Consider the following 22553-nt stretch of genomic DNA (forward strand, 5'->3'; position numbering starts at 1 on the left):
CGTTTTGGTATGTTGTCATTTTCGTTTATCTGAAGGTAGTTTCAGATTTCCCTTTTGACTTCTTCCTTGACCCATATATGTTTCCAGTGTGTGTTGTATAAGTTTACATATAAGGGATTTTTCTTTTTCTCTTGTTATTGATTTCTAGCTTCATAACATTATGATCAAAAAAGATGCTTAATGTGACTCTGATCTTCTTAAATTTGTTAACGCTTGCTTTATGTTTCAAGACAGTGTCCATTCTGGGAAATGCTCCTTCAGCACTTAAGCAGAATATGAATTTTGGTACTGTTGAATGGAAGTTTTCTATAAGTTTATTAGGTACATTCTGTTTCTTTATTAATTTTCTAAGGTAGAAAGTGGGATAATACAGTCACTTACTATTATTTGTTTTATTGTTGATTTATCCTCTCAGATCTTTTTTTTTTTTTTTTTTTTTTGTGGAGGGTTGTGGGTATACGGGTCTCTCACTGTTGTGGCATCTCCCGCTGCAGAGCACAGGCTCCGGACGTGCAGGCTCAGCGGCCATGGCTCACGGGCCCAGCCGCTCCACGGCATGTGGGTTCTTCCCAGACCGGGGCATGAAGGCATGCCCCCTGCACGGCAGGTGGACTCTCAAGCACTGCGCCACCAGGGAAGCCCTCTATCAGAACTCTTAATGGTTGATTTAAATATATGTTTAATCCCGCAACGTTCAGTACATATATATTTACAATTATTATTTTCTCTTGATAAATTGATCCATTATCATTGTATACTGACCTTATTTATCACTTGTGACCTACTTTGACTGAAAGTCTGTATTACCTGAGATTGGGAGATCAAGTCCTGCACTTGTTTGGAAACTGTTTGGACTATCAATTTCTATTCCCTCACCTTCAGCTTATGTGTGTCCTTAATGATAAAATGGTTCTTTTAAACAGCATATTGTTTTTTTTTATCATTTATATGGCAATATAATTGTTTTACACTGTTGTGTTAGTTTCTGCTGTATAGTAAAGTGAATCAGCTATAGGTATATTCCCATATCCACTCCCTCTTGCATCTCCCTCCCACCCTCCCTATCCCACCAAGCTAGGTGGTCACAAAGCACTGAACGTATCTCCCTGTGCTATGCAGCTGCTTTCCACTAGCTATCTATTTTACATTTCGTAGTGTATATATGTACAGACGACTCTCTAACTTCATGCCAGCTTACCCTTTCCACTCACTATATTCTCAAATCAATTCTCTATATCAACATCTTTATTGCTGTCCTACACCTACATTCATCAGAATGTTTTTTTAATTCCATATATATATATATATATTAGCAAAAAGTTTGTCTTTTGTTTCTTTCTGACTCATTTCACACAGTATGACAGACTCTAAGTCTATCCACCTAACTGCAAATAGCTCAATTTTTATTTCTATTTATGGCTCAGTGATATTCCATTGTATATATATGACACACCTTCTTTATCCATTCTTCTGTCATTTGATACTTAGGTGTTTACCTGTCCTGGCTATTGTAATTACACCTGTAATGAACTTTGTGGTCCATGACCCTTTTGGAATTATGCTTTTCTCGGGGTATATACAAAGAAGCGGGATTGTGGGGTCATATATTAGTTCAAGTTTTAGGTTCTTAATGACCTCCATATTGTTCACCATAGTGGCTGTAACAATTTACATTCCCACTAACAGTGCAAGAGGGTACTGTTTTCCATACACCACTCCAGAATTTAGAGTTTGTAGAATTTTGAATTTGATGGCTATTCTGACTAGTGTGAGGTGACACCTCATTGTAGTTTGATTTATATTTCTTTAATGATTCATGATATTGAGCAAACTTCTATGTGTTTTATTGCAATCTGTGTATCATCTTTGGAGAAATGTCTATTTAGGTCTTCTGCCCACTTTTGGATTGTTGTTTGTATTTTTTGGTTTAGAGCTGCATGAGCTGCTGGTAAATTTTGAAGATTAATCGTTTGTCAGTTGCTTCATTTGCAAATATTTTCTGATTCTGAGGGTTGTCATTTGGTCTTGTTTGTGGTTCCCTTTGTTGTGAAAAATGTTTTAAGTTTCATTAGTTCCCATTTGTTTAATTTTGTTTTTATTTCCATTTCTTTAGGAAGTGGGTCAAAAAGAATCTTGCCGTGATTTATGTCATAGAGTGTTCTGCCTATGTGTTCCTCTAAGTGTATGATAGTGTGGAAACTTACTTTTAGGACTCTAATCCATTTGTGTTTATTTTTGTGTATGGTGTTAGGGAGTGTTCTGATTTCATTCTTGTACATGTAGCTGTTCAGTTTTCCCAGCACAACTTGTTGAATAGGATGTCTTATCTCCATTGTATATTCTTGCAACCTTTATCAAAAAGTAGGTGACCATATGTGCATGGGTTTACCTCTGGGCTTTCTATCCTGTTCCGTTGATCTATATTTCGGTTTTTGTGCCAGTATCATACTATCTTGATTATTGTAGATTTGTAGTATAGTCTGAAATCCTGGAGCCTGATTCATCCAGCTGCGTTTTTCTTTCTCAAGAGTTCTTTTGGTATTTAGTGTCTTTTTTTGTTTCCATACACACTGTGTAATTTTTCTCCTAGTTCCCTGGAATATGCCATTGGTAATTTGATAATGATTGCATTGACTCTGTAGATTGCGTTAGGTCATATAGTCATTTTCACTATGTGGATTCCTACAACCCAAGAACATAATATATCTCTCCATCTCTTTGTATCCTCTTTCATTTCTTTCATCAGCGTCTTATAGGTTTCTGCATACAGGTCTTCTGTCTACCTTGGTATATTCGTTCCTATTCTATTTGTTGCAATGGTAAATGAGAGTGTTTCCTTAATTTCTCTTTCAGATTTTTCATCATTAGCCTATAGGAATCCCAGAGATTTCTGTGCATTAAATTTGTATCCTGCTACTTTCCCAAAATCATTGATTAGCGCTAGGCATTTTCTGGTAACATCTTTAGGATTCTCTCTGTGTAGTATCAGGTCATCTGCAAAGAGTGACAACTTTAGAGTACCTCCCAGAACTTCTGCTGGCAGTGTCCTTGTCCCTATGGTGAGCCACAACAGCCCCCCGCCTCTGCAGGAGACCCTCCAACATTAGCAGGGAAGTGTGGCCACGGCTGCCTTACCGGAGAGCGGGTCTTCCCTTGCCTTGCGAGCCCTGGGGTGGGGCTCACTTTACGCCTGGTGTGGGGTTGGTGTGATCAGCTTCGCAGTCTGGAAGGCTTTAGGAGTTCACAGTATAAAAGACTTTCGAAGTAAAATGCAATCAATATTTCCAGCAATTCCCAAGAACTCTGAATCGGCTGTTGAATGGGAGGAAGCATTGAAATCCAAATGAGATGAGCATGGTGGGTGAAGTCCAGAATGATTGATACGGGAAAAGCTGACTTTGGAGATGTCACAACAGCAAAGGGACTCGATGGATTTCTCCTCAGGAACACATGCAGATTGTTGAGTGAACCTGTGGGATGGATGGCATTCAGTGTCCTCATAAGAGGCCGACAGTCATTTCTGTGTGCTGTACTTTATTACAACTGATTTGGTTATGTTCATGTGGGGTGGGTGTTGGAGGGAGGGCAACGTTTTCCCAAAGTTAGGAAGACTATTTAAAAATATATGGGTACCTTCTCGATGTGAAGGAAATCCCAGGGGAAATACTTTTATGCCTGTAACAGTTGGAACCAAGTTTTTTACCTGAAAAAAAATTATAACGTATGATTAAAAATCTTTATAAACAGACTCCTAACAGCAGTAGTACCTCTAAGTCTAATTAAATAAGTTTCAGCAGCCTTTCTTGTCCGTATGTGGCTGTCAGAACTCGGAGGACTTGCTCCTGTTAGGCAGACTCCAAAGTGACGGGTTAATGGGTGAATCCTGTCCATCAGGCACTGGGTGTGGCTCTCTTGTCCTGAACACAGTCTTTGATTTGTATATGCCAGTCATTTACCTGACAGCCTCACCTTAGGCCTGTAAATTCTTAGACAAGAAGCCAGTAACAGATTATGATAACTTGAAAGGATAATCATGTGAAAATGATGATATTATGGGTATAAAATGTACTTTTTTGACAAGTTGGTTCTGGGTCCCTAAACACTGACTGACAGTTTATAGCTTTATTTCAGTTGTCAATATAAAAATAGTCCAATTATCACCTATCTTAACAAATATTTTTAACCAAAAAGATACCTGAGAACTCAGTCTCAGGTAAATTAAATTTTAAGAAAAGTACTTTAACATGTCAGTATGACCAGAAAATTAACCTCTGGTTGAATATCATTGTGTATTTTCTTTATAATTGCTTAGGCTTTAATTAACAATCAGTTTTAAAAAGTACATTGAAATTTATCTGTTAAAATGAAACCTTTTAGTTTTAAGAAAAAAATTTAAATGAGATGTCAAGTGCCTAATGTAACATTTTTCTCTGGACTGTTACCCTATTAAAGCTGCTGTATTGTTAATTTTAAAAAAAAGAGTGACAACTTTAATTCTTCTTTTCCAATTTGGATTCCTTTTATTTCCTTGTCTTCTCGGATTGCTGTGGCTGAGACATCCAAAACTATGTTGAATAAGAGTTGAGAGGGTGGGCAACCTTGCCTTGTTCCTGATCTTAGTGAAAATACTTTCAGTTGTTCACCATTGAGGACTATGTTTGCTGTGGGTTTGTCATATAAGTCCTTTATTATGTTCAGGAATCTTCCCTCTATGCCTACTATGTGGAGGGTTTTTATCATAAACTGGTGTTGATTTTTTTCGAAAGCTTTCTCTGCATCTATTGAGATGATCATATGTGTTTTCTACTTCAATTTGTTAATATGGTGTATGACATTGGTTGCTTTGCATATATTGGAGAATCCTTGTATTCCTGGAATAAATCCCACTTGATCATGGTGTATTTTCCTTTTAATGTGCTGTTGGATTCTGTTTGCTACTATTTTGTTGAGAATTTTTGTATCTATATTCATCAGTAATATTGGCCTTCAGTTTTATTTATTCATTTATTTTTTTGATATTTTGTCTGCTTTTGGTATTAGTGATGGTGTCTCCATAGAATTAGTTTTTGATTTTTCCTCCCTCTGCTACATTTTGGAAGAGTTTTAGAAAGACAGGTGTTAAACACTCCAAGCCAGGAAGGACTGGCAGGACATCTTAAGTGATGAAGGAGAAAAACCTGCAAAGAAGATATATTTTTTTTAAATATGTGAGATCACACCATGTTTGTTTTTATATGTCTGACTTACTTCTTAAGTGCTTCTTTCTTCGTCGTACTTCTTCTCAAAATCTCTTACTATTAGAGATGTTGATTTAACATAGTGCTCTCAAGGTGCAGCCATTTTGTTACAAAAGGCAGCATTTTCCTTCTACTATGCCTGAATATATTTTTATTGTGACACATTTTTTTCCGGCCACACAAAATACTTTTCTGTGCCACATTTTCTTTACCCATCTATTTAGCCTAAGTTTGTTGTTTCCTGTTATGGCATTTGAGAATGATGGTGCAGTGTACATGGGATGCAGGTGTCTTTATGATTTTGTGTGTTTCTTTCCTTTATAAAAATACCCAAAGAGTTTTTTTCTGGATGATTTAGTAGTTCTAATTTTTAGCTTTTTGAGGAATCTTCAAACTGGTTTCTAGAGCGGCTATACCATTCAGCATTCCTAACAAGAATGTAGGAGGGTTCCCTTTTGTCATGCCTGCTATCTTCTCTTCTTTGATATTAGACAATCTAATAGATATGAGGTGATAATCCACTACAGATGTTTAGCACTTTCCTAATATATGTTCGTCATTAACCACTTATCAGGTACTTGTTTCTAATATTGTATGCTATTCTGTAGATTGCCTCTTAATTCTATTGATTGTTTCCTTTATTATATAGGAATGTTTCAGTTCAATTTCAATTCACTTAACTTTGGTTTTGTTGCCTGCTCTACTGCTGTCATAGCCAAGGAATTATTGCCAAGGCCAATCTCGAGAAGTTTGTTCCTTATCTTTTCTCAATGGATTTGAAACTTTTTGGTCTTATCTTTAAAGCAATTTCCCCAACACTTTTGAGATATAATTGACATATAACGTTGGTAGTTTTATGGTACACAGCATGATGGTTAGATTTACATCTATGCTGTGAAATAATGTGATAATAATGTTAGTTAATACTTCTATCACCTCACATGGTTACCAATTGTGTGTGTGTTCTGTAAGAAAACTGAAGATATGCATTCCCAGTAACTTTTAAACATGCAATAAAGTATTGGTAACGAAGTCACTATCCTTTAATTTAGATCCCAAGAATTTACACATTTTATAACAGGAAATTTGTGCTCTTTGACAATCATCTCCCTGTTTCTCCCCACCTCACACCTATTAAATATGTATAAACTCTCTTTGTGATGAACTCACCATTTAGATTTCATAAATAAGTGGGACCACACAGTTTGTCTTAATGTCTGATTGTTTCACTAAGCATAATGCCTGCAAGTTGATTTCATGTGGTCACAAATTGCGGGAATTTCTTTATATGACTGTATAATACCCATTGTGGTAACATATACATTTCTTAAGCCTTTTTATCATTGATAAACAGTTAGTGACAATGCCGTGCACATTTTAGATAAATATTTATACAGTGAACATGGGAGTGCAAATATCTCTGTAAGTTAACTGATTTCATTTCCTTCAAATATGTGTATTCAGAAATGGAATTGCTAGGTTATATGGTGGTATTATTTTTAGTATTTTGAGGAACATCCGTATCATTTTCCATAGTGGTTGTACTAAGTTACATTCCCACCAAAAGTCTGTGAGTGTTCCCTGTGTTTTACATGTTTGACTACACTTTTCTCTCTTTTCCTTTTCATAAAAACCACCAGGAAATGTGTGAGTTGATATCTCATTGTGGTTTTATTTTGCATTTCTCTTACGATTACAGATATTGAGCCAATATTCATGTGTTGCTTGGTCATTTGTATGTCTCCTGTGGGGGGAATATATCTGCTAACATCTTCAGTCCACGTTTTAATTAGATTTTTCGCTTTTTTTTAACTGATAGTGTTTATATTTCTACATTCTCCTGTAGCTTGCATCCTGTTGGCAAATATTTTCTTCCATTTCACAGGACAATTCCTATGTCTCCTGTTCAGTGCCTCTTCACTCTGTTCAAGTTTCTTTTAGTGCAGAGGCTTTTAAATTTAATGTTGTCACACATGTTGAATTTTCTTTTAGTTCCTTCTACTTTTGGTATCATACCCAAAAGAATCATTGCTGAGACAAATGTCTTGGAGATTTTTTTTCTGTTTAATTCTAGGGATTTTGTGATTTCTGCTCATGTTGTGTTAATTTTTGAATTGTCTAAGATGCATGTTCAATTTTATTGTTTTCCATGTGGATATCCAGTTTTTCCAACACCACTCACTGTAAAGCCTATTTTTACTCCATTATTTATTCTTGTCATCCTTGTCAAATGTTAGTTGACTGGACATGGCTGAGTTTATTTCTGTGCTCTCAGTCCTATGCTATTTGTCTATTGTCTGTTTTTATGCTAGTCTCACACTATTTTGATTTCTGTAACTTTGTATTATGGTTTGAAACCACGAAGTGAGTTTCATCCAGCTTTGTTTATCTTGCTGAAAATTGCTTTGTCTATTTTCAGGGTCCTTTCTTGTTTTGTACAATTTTTAGGACTGTTATTCTATTCTAGGAAAATTGCCATTGAAAAGTTGATTGGGATTCCATTGAAACTATAGACAGCTTGAGGTAGCATGAACATTTTAACAGTATACATTCTTTCAATTCAGAAACATGGGATAAGTTTCTATTCACTTGTTTCTTCTTCAGTTTTTGTGAATATCATATTTTTAGGTGTACACATGTTTTTGTCTTCTTGCTTAAATGTATTCCTAAGATTTTATTGTTTTTGGTGCTGCTGTAAATGGAAGTGTTTTCTTTATTTTTCTGTCAGCTATTTTCTAGTTAGTGTATAGAAATGCAGCTAATTTTGTATTTTTATTTCATATCCAACAACATTACTGAATTCATTTATTAGTTCTAACAGTTTCACGGGGTTTTTGGTGGAGTCTTTAGGATTTCCTGCATACGTAATATGTCATCTTCAAACAGCGACATTTCTAATTCTTCCATTCCACTTTTGATCCCTTTTATTTCTTTTGCTTGCCTAAAGGTTCTGACTAGTGTTTCTAGTATTATGTTGAATAGGGGTGGTGAGAGTGGGCATTTTTTATTTGTTCCTGTCTTAGAGGAAAGATTTTCAGCTTTACACCATGAATATGATGTTAGCTGGGACCTTGATAATATATGACCTTTATTACATTTAAAATGTTTCTTCTCTCCCCAGGTAGTTGAAAGCTTTAATCAAGAAAATTTAGAAAATTCTTTCAAACATATCTTCTGCATGCTATTCGTGTCATAAATTAAATTTATTGATTTAAAAACATTAACTGCCCTTGCATCCCCAGGAATTATCCCACCTTATCACGTTGAACATTTTATTGTGCTATTGAATTAGGTTTGCTAGAATTTTGTTGAGAATTTTTGCATCTATATATAAAAGGATATTAGCCTGTATGTTCTGTGGTTTTCGCTTGTTTGTTTGTATGTTTGTTTTGTTTTCTTTTGTTTTGTGTTTCCCTTGTTATTTCCTTATCTGGCTTTGTTATTCAGGAAAATGTTGGTTATGTAAAATGAGTTTGGAAATGTTTCCTCTTTTGTAGTGATTTGGGAGAGTTTGGGAAGGACGGGCAATAAATCTTCATTAAATGTTCAGTAGAATTCACCAGTGAAACTAACTGATCCTGTGCTTCTCTTTGATGGGAGAGTTTTGAATACTGCTTCAATTTCCTAAGTCATTATTTGTATGATCAAGATATTTTTTGTTTGTTTGTTTGTTTTGCTTCTTCATGATTGTCTTGCTTCATTTTATATAGGAGTTGTTGGAGATTTATCCATTTGTGTGACCCGGTTTTTTATCATCCTTTATAATGATTTGTGTGCTATGATGTCAGTTGCAATTTCTCCTCTTTCAGTTAAAGTTTTATTTATTAAGCTCTTTTTTGCTCTTTGTTAGTCTAGCTAAAGCTTGTCAATTTTATTATCCTTTCCAAATGCCATCACTTGGATTCATTTTCTCCTAATTATCTGATATTCATTTTATTCATTTCCATTTGAATCTTTCTTACTTTCTCCTTTTATTCCTCGTGCTTAATTTGTTCATTTTTCCTAATCCTTCAGGCATAAGTTTAAGTTGTTTATTTAAATCATTCCTTTCTCTTAATATAAGAATTTATGATTGCTAAAAAAAATTCATTCTTTAGACTGATTTTTCTACATTCCCAAAGTTTGGGTATATTGTAATTTTTGTTTATCTGAAGGTAGTTTCATGTTTCCCTTTTGAGTTCTTTCCTGACCCATAGGTTTTTCCAGTGTGTGCTGTATAATTCTACATATTAGTTTTTTTCACTTTTTCTATTGTTATTGATTTCTATCTTCATAACATTATGATCAAAAATGTTGCTTAATGTGCTTTTGATCTTCTTAAATTTGTTAACGCTTGCTTTATATTCCACGACAGCATCTATCCTAGGGAATGCTCTATCTGAACTTAAGAATAATATGGAATCTGATTCTGTTGGATGGAACTTCTATATAATTTTATTGGGTACATTCAGTGTCTTTATCAATATCCTAAGGTATAAAGTGAGAGAATATAGTCCCTTACCATTATTAGTTTTACTGTTGATTTCTCCTATCAGATCTGTTGATGGGTAATTTATATATTTGTTTAATCCTGCAACGTTCAGTACATATATATTTACAATTATTATAATCTCTTGATAAATTCATCTATTATCATTGTATACTGACCTTCTTTATCAATTGTGAACTATTTTGACTGAAAGTCTGTATTACCTGTGATTGGGGGAGTCAGTCCTGCTCTTGTTTGGAAACTGTTTGGACTATCAGTTTCTATTCCCTCACCTTCAGCTTATGTGTGTCCTTAAAGTTAAAATTGCTCTTGTAGACAACATATTGTGTTTTTTTTATCATTTATATGGTAATTTAATTGTTTTACAATGTTGTGTTAGTTTCTGTTGTATAACAAAATGAATCAGCTATAGGTATACATATATTCCCATATCCACTCCCTCTTGCATCTCCCTCCCACCCTCCCTATCCCACCAAGCTAGGTGGTCACAAAGCACTGAACGTATCTCCCTGTGCTATGCAGCTGCTTTCCACTAGCTATCTATTTTACATTTCGTAGTGTATATATGTACATACCACTCGCACACTTCGTGCCAGCTTACACTTTCCACACCCCATGTTCTCAAGTCGATTCTCTACATCTGCATCTTTTTTCCTGTGCTGCTCCTACCTTCATCGAAACTTTTTTTTAGATTCCATATATATGTGTTAGCAAAGTGTTTTTTCTTTTTCTCTTTCTGACTTCACACAGTATGACAGACTCTAAGTCTATCCACCTAACTGCAAATAGCTCAATTTAATTTCTCTTTATCTCTGAGTAATATTCCATTGTATATATATGCCACACCTTCTTTATTCATTCATGTGTCGATTGACACTTAGCTTTTTCCCTGTCCTGGCTATTGTAATTACACCTGTAATGAACTGTGTGGTCCATGACTCTTTTTGAATTATAGTTTTCTCAGGGTATATGCACAGTTGTGGGATTGTGGGGTCATATATTAGTTCTAGTTTTAGTTTCTTAATGACCACCATACTGTTCTCTATAGTGACTGTAACAATTTACATTCCCATTAACAGTGCTGGAGGGTTTCCTATTCCCTACACTCTCTCAAGAATGTATAGTATATTGATTTTTTGATGACGGCTCCTCTGACTAGTGTGAGGTAATACCTCATTGTAGATTTGATTTATATTTCTATAATGATTCATGCTCAACATGAAAGGTTGAGCAAACTTTCATGTGTTTTATTGCAATCTGGGTATCATCTTTGGAGAAATGTCTATTTAGGTCTTCTGCCCATTTTTGGATGGTTTGTGTTTTTTTGTTTACAGCTGCATGAGCTGTTGGTAAATTTTGGAGATTAATCCTATTTCAGTTGCTTCATTTGCAAATATTTTCTCCCATTCTGAGGGTTGTCGTTTCGTGTTGTTTATAGTTTCCTTTCCTGTGAAAAATTTTTGTTTCACTATGTCCCATTACTTTAATTTTGTTTTTATTTCCATTTTTCTAGGAAGTGGGTCAAAAAGAATCTTGCTGTTATTTATGTCATAGAGTGTTCTGCCTATGTTTTCCTCTAAGTGTTTGATAGTGTCTCACCTTACATTTAGTCCTTTAATCGATTTGTGTTTATTTTTGTGTATGGCGTTAGGGAGTGTTCTAATTTCATTCTTGTACATGTAGCCATTCAGTTTTCCCAGCACCACTTGTTGAAGAGGATGTCTTATTTCCATTGTATATTCTTCCCTCCTTTATCAAAAATAAGGTGACCATATATCTGTGGGTTTACCCCTGGGCTTTCTACCGTGCTCCATTGATCTATATTTCTGTTTTTGTGCCAGTACCATACTGTCTTGATTACTGTAGCTTTTAGTATAGTCTGAAGTCCAGGAGCCCGATTCATCTAGCTCTGTTTTTCTTTCTCAAGATAGTTTTGGCTATTCGGCATGTGTTTTTTTTTTGTTGTTTTTTTTTTCCATACACACTGTGAATTTTTTTCTTCTAGTTCCCTCGAAAATGCCATTGGTATTTTTATATGGATTGCATTGACTCTGTAGATTGCGTTATGTCATACAGTCATTTTCACTCTGTTGATTCTTCAAACCCAAGAACAAGGTATATATCTCCATCTCATTGTATCCTCCTTCATTTCTTTCATCAGCATCTTATAGGTTTCTGCATACAGGTCTTTTGTCTACCTGGGTATGTTTCCTTCTATTCTATTTGTTGCAATGGTAAATGAGAGTGTTTCCTTAATTTCTCTTTCAGATTTTCCATCATTAACCTATTGGAATCCCAGAGATTTCTGTGCATTAATTTTGTATTGTGCTACTTTACCAAATTTATCGGTTAGCTCTATTCATCTTCTGGTAGCATCCTTAGGATACTCTATGTGTAGTATCAAGTCATCTGCAAAGAGTGACAGCTTTACTTCTTCTTTTCTGATTTGGATTCCTTTTATTTCCTTTTCTTCTCTGATTGCTGTGTCTGAAACGCCCAAATCTATGTGGAGAAAGAGCTGTGAGGGTGGACAACCTTGTCTTGTTCCTGATCTTAATGAAAATACTTTCGGTTTTTCACCATTGAGGATGATGTTTGCTGTTGGTTTGTCATATATGGCCTTTATTATGTTGAGGAAACTCCCCTCTATGCTTACTATGTGGAGGGTTTTTATCATATATTGGGTTTGAATTTTTTCGAAAGTTTCCCTGCATCCATTGAGATGATCATATTGTTTTTCTCCTTCAATTGGTTAATATGAAGTATCACGTTGATTGATTTGCATATATTGAAGAATCCTTGTATTCTTGGAATAAACTCCACTTGATCATGGTGTATTATCCTTTTAATGTGCTGTTGGCTTCTGTTTGCTACCATTTTGTTGAGGATTTTTGCATCTATATTCATCAGTGATATTGGCCTGTAGTTTTCCTTTTTTTATTATATCTTTGCCTGGTTTTGGTATCAGGGTGATTGTGGCGCCATAGAATTAGTTTTGGAGTGTTCCTCCCTCTGCTATATTTTGGAAGAGATTGTGAAGGACAGTTGTTAAATTCTCCAAGCCAGAAGGGACTGGCAGGATATATTTAAAGTGATGAAGTAGAAAAACCTGCAACGAAGATTAATTTTTTTCCTATAAGTGAGATTACACCATTTTTGTTTTTATTTGTCTGATTTACTTCTTAAGTACTTCTTACTTCTTCTTTCATCATACTTCTTCTCAACATCTCTTACTCTTAGAGATGTTGACTTGACATAGTGCCCTTAAGGTGCACCCATTTTGCTACAAAGGCACCATTTTATTTCTAGTATGCCTGAATATATTTTTATTGTGCCACTTTTTTTTCCTGCCACACAAAATAACTTGCTGGGGCACCTTTCCTTTATCCATCTATTCAGGCTAAGTGTGTAGTTATCCTGGTATGGCATTTGAGAATGATGGTGCAGTGTACATGGTATTCAGGTGTTTTTTAGAGTCGGCATTTTTCCTTCCATTTTATAAATAACCAAAGATTTTGTTCTGGATGATTTGGTAGTTCTAATTTTTGGTTTTATGAGGAACCTCCAAACTCTTTTCTAGAGTGGCTACACCAATCAGCATTCCCAACAAGAGTGTAAGGTGGTTCCCTTTTGTCATGCCTGCTGTCTTCTCTTTTTTGATAATAGCCAATCTAACAGATATGAGGTGATATCCCACTACTGAGGTTTTGCACTTTCCTTATGTATGTTGGATATTAGCCACTTCTAAGGTACGTGTTTGTAAATATTTTATACTATTCTATAGATTGCCTGTTAATTCTGTTGATTGTTTCCTTTATTATGTAGGAATGTTTCAGGTCAATTTCACTTCACTTAACTTTTGATTTTGTTGCCTTCTCTCCTGCTGTCATTGTCAAGAAATTATTGCCAAGGCCAATCTTGAGAAGTTTGTTCCTTATCTTTACTCAAAGGCTTTGAAACATTTAGGTCCTATCTTTAATACATTTTCCCCAACATTATTGAGATATAATTGACATATAACCTTGGTAATTATAAGGTACACAGCATGATGATTAGACTTACATCTATGTTGTGAAATAATGTGATAATAATGTTAGTTAATACTTCTATCACCTCACATAGTTACCATTTTTGTGTGTGTGCTGTAAGAACATTTAAGATCTCCTTTCCTAGTAACCTTGAAATATGCAATAAAGTGTTGGTAACTAAGTCACTATTTTGTAACTTAGATCCCAAGAATCTACATATTTTATACCAGGACATTTGTACTCTTTGACTCTCATCTCCTTATTTTTCCCAAACCCACACCTATTAAATACATATCAACTCTCTGTTTTGATGACCTCTGCCATTTAGATTTAATAAATAAGTGGGACCACACAGTTTGTCTTTATGTCTCTGATTGTTTCACTAAGCATAATGCCCACAAGTTGATTTCATGTGGTCACAAATTGCAGGATTTTCTTTATATGGCTGTATAATATCCATTGTGGTAATATATACAGTTCTTAATCCGTTTATTCATTGATAAACAGTTAGTGTCTATGCCTTGCATATTTTGGTAAATATTAATACAGTGAACATGGGAGTTCAAATATCTCAGTAAAGTAACTGATTTCATTTCCTTCAAATATGTATATTCAGAAATGGAATTGCTAGGTTATATGGTGGTATTATTTTTAGTACTTTGAGGAACATCCTAATTATTTTATGTAGTGGTTGTACTAAGGTATATTCCCACCAACAGTCTGTAAGTTTTCCCAGTTTTCTACATGCTTGACTACACTTTTCTGTCTTTTCTTTTTCATAATAACCACTAGGAAATGTGTGAGTTGACATCTCTTTGGGGTTTTATTTTGCATTTCTCTTACTATTACAGATGTTGAGCAAATGTTCATGTGTCTCTTGGTCATTTGTAGGTCTCCTATGAAGGTAGTATATCTGCTAAGGTGTTCAGCCCACGTTTTAATTAGATTATTCAGCTTTTTTTTTAATTGAATCCTTTTATGTTTGGACATTAGTCCCGTAGCAGGCATGTTGTTGGCAAATCTTTTCTCCCATTCCATAGGAGAATTCTTATGCCTCCTGTTCAATGTCTCTTCACTCTGTTCAAGTTTCTTTTTGTGCAGAGGCTTTTAAATTTGATGTTGTCACACATGTTGAATTTTCCTTTTGTTCCTTCTACTTTTGGTATCATACCCAAAAGAATCATTGCTGAGACAAATGCCTTGGAGATTATTTTCTGTTTAATTCTAGGCATGTTGTGATTTCTGTTCATGTTGTGTTAATTTTTGAATCGTCTAAGATGGGTGTTCAATTTTATTCTTTTCTGTGTGGATATCCCGTTTTTCCAACACCACTCAGTGTAAAGTCTATTTTTACTCCATTGTTTATTCTTGTCGTCCTTGTCAAAGGTTAGTTGACTGGACATGGCTGAGTTTATTTCTGGGCTGTCAGTCCTATTCTATTGGTCTATTGTCTTTTTTATGCTAATTTCACACAATTTAGATTACCATAACTTTGTATAATAGTTTGAAACCAGAAAGTGAGTTGCAACCAGCTTTGTTTATCTTGCTGAAAATTGTTTTGGCTATTTTCAGGTTCCTTTGTTGTTTTGTACAATTTTTAGGATTGTTATTCTATTTCTAGGAAATTTGCCATTGAAAATTTATTGGGTTTCAAATGAAACTATAGATGGCTTTAGGTAGCGTGAACATTTGTACAGTATTCATTGTTTCAATTCAGAAATATGGGATAAGTTTCTATTCACTTGTGTCTTCTTCAGTTTTTGTAAATGTCATATTTTTAGGTGTACAGATGTTTTTTCTCCTTGCTTAAATGTAGTCCTAACATTTTATTGTTTTTGGTACTGCCGTAAATGGAAGTGTTTTATTTATTTTTGTGTCTGCTATTTTCTTGTTAGTGTATACACATGCAACTAATTTGGTATTTTTGTTTCACAGCCAACAACATTACTGAATTTGTTTATTAGTTCTAACAATTTCATGCGGTTTTTGGTGGAGACTTTAGGATTTCCTTCATACAGCATATTTTATCTTCCAACAGAGGCATTTTTACTTCTTCCTTTCCACTTTTGATCCCTTTCTTTTCTTTTTCTTGCTTAATGCTTCTGGCTAGGTATTCTAATATTATGTTGAATAGGAGTGGTGATAGTGGGCATTTTTTATTTCTTCCTGTCTGAGAGGAAAAGTTTTCAGCTCTTCACCATGAATATGATGTTAGCTGTGGGCTTGTTAATATATGACCTTTATTACATTTAAAATGTTTCTTTGCTACACAGTTAGTTGAGAGCTTTAATCAAGAAAGTCTAAAAAATACTTTCAAACATTTCTTCTGCATGCTGTTCCTGTGGTTAATTAAAAGTATTGATTTTAATATGTTAACTACCCTTACATCCTTAGGAGTTATCCCACCTTATCATGTTGATCCTTTTAGTGTGCTATTGAATTTGGTTTGCTAGAATTTTCTTGAGAATTTTTCGATCAATATGTACAAGTATATTGGCCTGTAAGTTCTGCGTTTTTTGTTTGTTTTGTTTTGTGATTCCCTTGTTATATCTTTATCTGGCTTTGTTAATCAGATAAATGCTGGTTTTATAAAATGAGTTTGGAAATGTTTCCTCTTTTTTAGTTATTTGGTAGGGTTGGGAAGGCCTGGCAATAAATCTTCATTAAATGTTCAGTAGAATTCACCCATGAAATGATCTGATCCTCCACTTCTCTTTGTTTGGAGAGTTTTGAATACTGAATCAATTTTCTAATTCATCATTTGTATGATCAAGACATACTTTTTTTTTGTCTTCTTCGTGATGGTCTTGCAACATGGTACATTAGAGTTAGTGGAGATTTATGCATTTGTGTGACCCTGTTTTTTAGCTTTCTTTATTATTATTTGTATGCTATGGTGTCAGTCACAATTTCTCCTCTTTCAATTAAAGTTTTATTTATTAAGTTCTTTTTTATCTTCATTAGTCTAGCTAAAGTTTGTCAATTTTATTATGCTTTACAAATACCAGCTCTTGGATTCAGTTTTTAAATAATTATATGATTATTGTTTTATTGATTTCCATTTGAAAATTTCATATTTCTTCCTTTTATTCTTGGAAATTAATTTGTTCCTTTTCCCTAGGCCTTCATGTATAAGGATATGTCGTTTATTTAAGATCATTCTTTTCTCTTAATAAAAGAAGTTATGAATGCTAAAACTTCACTCTTTAGATTGATTATGCTACATCCCCAAAGTTTTGGTATGTTGTCATTTTTGTTTATGTGAAGGTAGTTTCAGATTTCCCTTTTGACTTCTTCCTTGACCCATAGATTTTTCAAGTGTGTGCTGTTTAATTTTACATATTAGGAATTTTTCACTTTTTCTCTTGTTAGTGATTTCTAGCTTCATAACGTTATGATAAAACAGGATGCTCAATGTGGTTTTGATATTTTTAAATTTGTTAAGGCTTGCTTTATGTACCAAGGCAGTGACTATCAGGGGGAATGTTCCATCAGCACTTAAGAAGCATGTGGATTCTGGTTCTGATGAATGGAAGTTCTCTATAAGTTTATTAGGTACCTTCTGTGTCTTTATTAATTTTCTAAGGTAGAAAGTGGGATAATATAGTTCCTTAGTATTATTATTTTTACTGTTGTTTTCTCCTATCAGATCTCTTAATGGTTGATTTAAATATTTGTTTAATCATGCAACATTCAGTACATATATATTTACAATTATTATAACCTCTTGATAAATTGATCCATTATTATTTTATACTGACCTTATTTACTGTGACTGAAAGTCTGTATTACATGAGATTGGGAGAGCCAGTCCTGCTCTTGTTTGGAAAGTGTTTGCACTATCAGTTTGTATTCCCACACCTTTAGCTTATGTGTGTCCTTAAAGTTAAAATGGCTCTTATAGACAGCATATTCCTTTTTTTTAACACCTATATCGGAGTATAATTGCTTTACAATATTGCATTAGGTTCTGCTGTATATCAAAGTGAATCAGCTATAGATATACATATATTACCTTATCCACTCCCTATTGCATTTTCCTCACACCATCCCTATCTCACCCAGCTAGGTGGTCACAAAGCACTGAACTTATCTCCCTGTGTTATGCAGCTGCTTTCCACTAGCTATCCATTTTACATTTGGTAGTGTATGTACGTCTATATGACTATCTCACTTCGTGCCAGCTTATCCTTGCCCCTGCAAGTGTTATCAAGTCGATTCTCTACATCTGCATCTTTATTCCTCTCCTGCCCCTACGTTCATCAGAACCTTTTTATTTTCTGATATCGTACATAAGTCTTAGCAAACAGTTTTTTCTTTTTTCTTTCTGATTTACTTCACGAAATATGGCAGACTCTAAGTCCATCCAACTAACCACAAAGAGCTCAAATTCATTTCTATTTATGTCTGAGTAATATTCCATTTTATATATATATATGCCACACATTCTTTATCCATTCTTCTGTCCATGGACACTTAAGTTGCTTCCATGTCCTGGCTATTGTAAATAGACCTGTAATGAACTTTGTGTTCCATGACTCCTTTTGAATTATGGTTTTCTCAGGGTATAAGCACAGTAGTGGGATTGCTGGGTCATATGCTATTTCTAGTAGTAGTTTCTTATGACCTCCATACTTTTCTCCGTAGTGACTGTAACAATTTACATTCCAAACAACAGTGCCAGAAGTTTCCCTTTTCTTCACACCCTCTACAGAATTTATTGTTTGTACCGTTTTTGTTGATGGTCATTCTGACTAATGTGAGGTGATACCTCAGTGTAGATTTGATTTACATTTCTTTAATGATTCATGATATTGGGCAACCTTTCATGTGTTTTATGGCAATCTGTATATCATCCTTGGAGAACTGTATAGTTAGATCTTCTGCTCATTTTTGGATTGTTGTTTGTGTTTTTGGTTTGGAGCTGCATGACCTGTTGGTAAAATTTGGAGATTAATCATTTTTCAGTTGCTTCATTTGCATATATTTTCTCCTATTCTCAGCGTTGTCTTTTGGTCTTGTTTATGGTTTCCTTTGCTGTGCTAAAGCTTTTAAATTTCACTAGGTCCCATTTGTTTATTTTTGTTTTTACTTCCATTTCTCTAGGAGGTGGGTCAAAAAGAATGTTGCTGTGATTTATGTCATAGAGTGTTCTGCCTAAGTTTTCCTCTAATTGTTTGGTCATGTCTGACTTTACATTTAGGACTTTAATCCATTTGTGTTTATTTTTGTGTATGGTGTTAGTGAGTGTTTTAATTTCATTCTTGGACATGTATCCGTCCAGTTTTCCCAGCACCACTTGTTGAAGAGGATGTCTTATCTCCATTGTATATGCTTGCCTGCTTTGTCAAAAATAAGATGACTATATGTGAGTGGGTTTATCTCTGGGCTTTCTATACTGTTACATTGATGTATATTTCTGTTTTTCTGTCAGTACCATACTGTGTTGAGGACTGTAACTTTGTAGTATAGTCTGAAGTGCAGGAGCCTGATTCATCCAGATCCGTTTTTCTTTCTCAAGTTTGTTTTCGTTATTCGGTGTCTTTTTTTTCCATACACATTGTGCAATATTTTCTTCTGATTCCCTGGAAAATGCGATTGCTAGTTTGATAGGCATTGCATTGAATCTGTAGATTGATTTGGGTAATATAGTCATTTTTACAATGTTGATTCTTCCAACCCAAGGACATGGCATATCTCTCCATCTGTATCACCTTTCATTTCTTTCATCAGCATCTTATAGTGTTCTGCATACAACTCTTTTCTCTCCCCGGGTATGTTTATTCCTATTCTTTTTGTTGCAATGGTAAATAAGAGTGTTTCATGAGTCAAGAGGAGTTCAAGTTGTCTAAAAGCCTACATGTCATTTGTAGAAAGGATCTAAACTTCAGGTATACCCTGAGGTATGTCTTTGCATCTATGGCCCATGGTGCCATTTAGGGGATGTCTATTCTGGAGGGGACCTATAGAGGTGGTGTTTAGGGACTGAGGGGAGGGATTTGGATGTCTCTTTGGGGGCATATCATTTTGCTCCAGGGCTTAGGAATATTTGGCAGATGGTCATTGGTGGTCATGTTTCGATAGCACATGGTATTTGCAATGTTCTCCAAAGGGAGGTGGATTTGGGTAAAATTGGAGATTTCTAATCAAGGCAGGATTTGAGGAATATTGTTTAAGTAAGGGTCCTAGTACAAGTGTTGGGATCTTGCCAGAATGACTTTTGTGACCCAAGTTCCATTATAGGGTCCTCCAAGCATTTGGAGATCTGTGTCAATAAGATTCGATTCATCGGAAATCACTTTTCTCGTAAAGATAGTCTTCAAATCAGGCTAAGAAAGGATACTGGAGATAGTCAACTGGGATCTGGAGAGAAACAGGGTACCATTAGGACTTCATTTTCTATAGTTTTACTACCATTCATGAACATATGGCGCCCTTCTTGTCAGGAATGGAGAAAGAACAGTTGTGCTGCTGGGACACAGATATTATCATGCAAAATTACATGCATTGGTTATTCATGAGGGAAAGTATAGTCCCAATTTAGAGAGGCTCTACTTAGGACAGATGTACATCTATCATGAAGAGTATGGCCTTTGCTCATTCATGTACATAAACTATGTATAATTTTCCCTAACGGGTTACAGAGTTGTGAGCCTTGTGTCTAGCGAAGAAGTACATACTTCTGTATATGAGGAAGGGAAAGCCTTCTGGTCCAGTATGTCAGTTACCTGCAAAGTTTCTAAATGAAAAATCCAGCATTGTTCTCTCCCAGCTGTGTGATCACAGGCAATTTCTTTTCAGCATCCATTGGTGGTATGAAGGTGATGATAAGAAGAACAGCAAATACTTACATGATCTTTACAGTGTGGTGAATGTAAGTCTTTATCAGGTGTCATAATACACCAGGTAATTTAATAGTATTCCAGCTACTAATGTTAATTAGGTAGGATGTACTGTGTGTCACACTCTTTTTTATGCCCTTTATTCATATTTAGTCCTTTAAACTCTACCAATGGGGAAAGTTACAATCATTATCCTCATTTTATAGATGGCCCAGAGAAGTGAGGTCCCTGTCTTCAGGTCACACAGCTGATAATCATGGAAAGAATTACTGTAAGGGTCCAACACTTCTCTTGTGCCAACTGCGGGCTGGAACACGAAAGGATCATTGTTTCTTCCTCAGAAAGGACAGCTAATGAGTTATGTCAGAAGATGATAGTGTAAGGCCCTCCAAAAATTCTTTACATTACAAACCTACAAAGTTGTCAGACTCAACTTTTTCAGAACTCTGGAAATTGACAAAATTTCACGGGAACTAGGGAAGTATTTACGTGTTTAAAAATGACTGAATCTTGGTAAGATCAGCAAGCTCTAGAGACTTTAAATGGTCACAATCCCATCCTCCTTTTTTCCAGCATAATAATAGTACATATTGAAAGAGTATGCATTCCTTTTGCATCCGAGTAGCCACCAGAAGGAGAAGAACAAAGTGAGAATTCTTTCAGAACCTCATCTCCAAAGATTTATCATTATCTGATGTGACTGAGATGTTCCTTGGAATTCTGCGTTTGCAAGACTGTCTATATTTGACATAATTTGGAGGTCACCCAGTGCAGATGTACTTTAACCTGGGGAGTTGTCAAAATAATTATGGGGGCAGAAAGAAAGTTTTAAGAATTAATGCCAAGAAACATCCCAAATTTGATGCAAAACATCATTATACAGATTCGCTCAGCTAAACAAACTCAAGGCAGGTTAAACTCAAAGAGATCCATAGCAACACATATCATAAACTACTGAAAGCCAAAAACCAAGAGAGAATTGTGAAAGCACTGTGTAGCAACCCATGACATGTAAGAGATTCTCAATTAAGCCAAAAAAAAAAAAGACTACTTATCAGACAACATGCAGGGCAGAAAACACTTCGATACATTCATAGTGCTAAAAGAAAAAAAAACAAAAACTGTCAACCAAGAATTTTATATGCAGCAAGACCATCTTTTGAAACTGAGGACAGGATTAGGACAATTCCAGATAAGCACAAAACGGAGAGGATTTATTGCTAACTATCTGCCCTACAAGATGAGATAATTCTTGGAGAGAGTACAAACTAAAATGAAAGACACTTTGATGATAACTCAAATCCAGAGAAAGAAAGAACATCAGTAAAAGTAATTATATAGGTAAATATAGAGGATAATTTAAACGATTTTTTTGTTTGTATGATTGTAGTCTGAATAATAGTCCCCCAATATGCCCACATTTTAATCCCCAGGACATGTATGTTATTTTATGCAGAAAACTTTGCATATATGATTATATTAGAGTCTTCAGATGGGAAATTTTCTTGGGTTACCTTGGGTGGATCTAATCAAAATGCTTCTTATAAGAGGAATGAAGGAGATGTCGGTGACAGAGGACAAGTTAATGTGATGACAGAAGTAGATAATGAACTGATGTATTTGAAGGTAGTAGAAGGGGTTACTAGACTAGGAATACTAGCAACCACTAAGCAAAAAAAAAAAAAAAAAAAAAAAAAGGGCAAGGAAATACATTCTCCCAGCAGAGTCTCCAGATGGACCCAATCCTGCCAACATATTGACTTTAGCCCAGTAAAATGGATTTGGGACTTGTAACATGTAGTATTTTAAGAGAACAATTTGTAAAGTTTTAAGCAATTGAATTCCTGAAAATGTGTTAAAGCAACAATAGTAAACAAATGCAGTTACTTTTTTCTCTTACCTGATTTAAAGCATTACTCCACAGGAAAAAAAAATTAATTGGTGCTGATGTAAAAAG

At 34.9% G+C, this 22553-nt stretch overlaps 1 pseudogene across 1 annotated transcript in view; it reads left to right on the forward strand.

Moving 5' to 3' along the window:
- The window catches only part of LOC308610973 (ubiquitin-like modifier-activating enzyme 1), a 54331-nt pseudogene that overhangs the window by 17748 nt on the left and 14030 nt on the right, over positions 1-22553 (forward strand). Inside the window, exon 3 of the transcript in view lies at positions 19998-20132. The product of the transcript in view is annotated as a ubiquitin-like modifier-activating enzyme 1 (transcript). The remainder of the gene's footprint in view (positions 1-19997; positions 20133-22553) is intronic.

The sequence above is a fragment of the Mesoplodon bidens genome (genome assembly GCF_964165515.1).
Source record: "Mesoplodon bidens genome assembly, contig: HAP1_SCAFFOLD_186, whole genome shotgun sequence".
Taxonomy (NCBI): Eukaryota; Metazoa; Chordata; class Mammalia; order Artiodactyla; family Ziphiidae; genus Mesoplodon; species Mesoplodon bidens.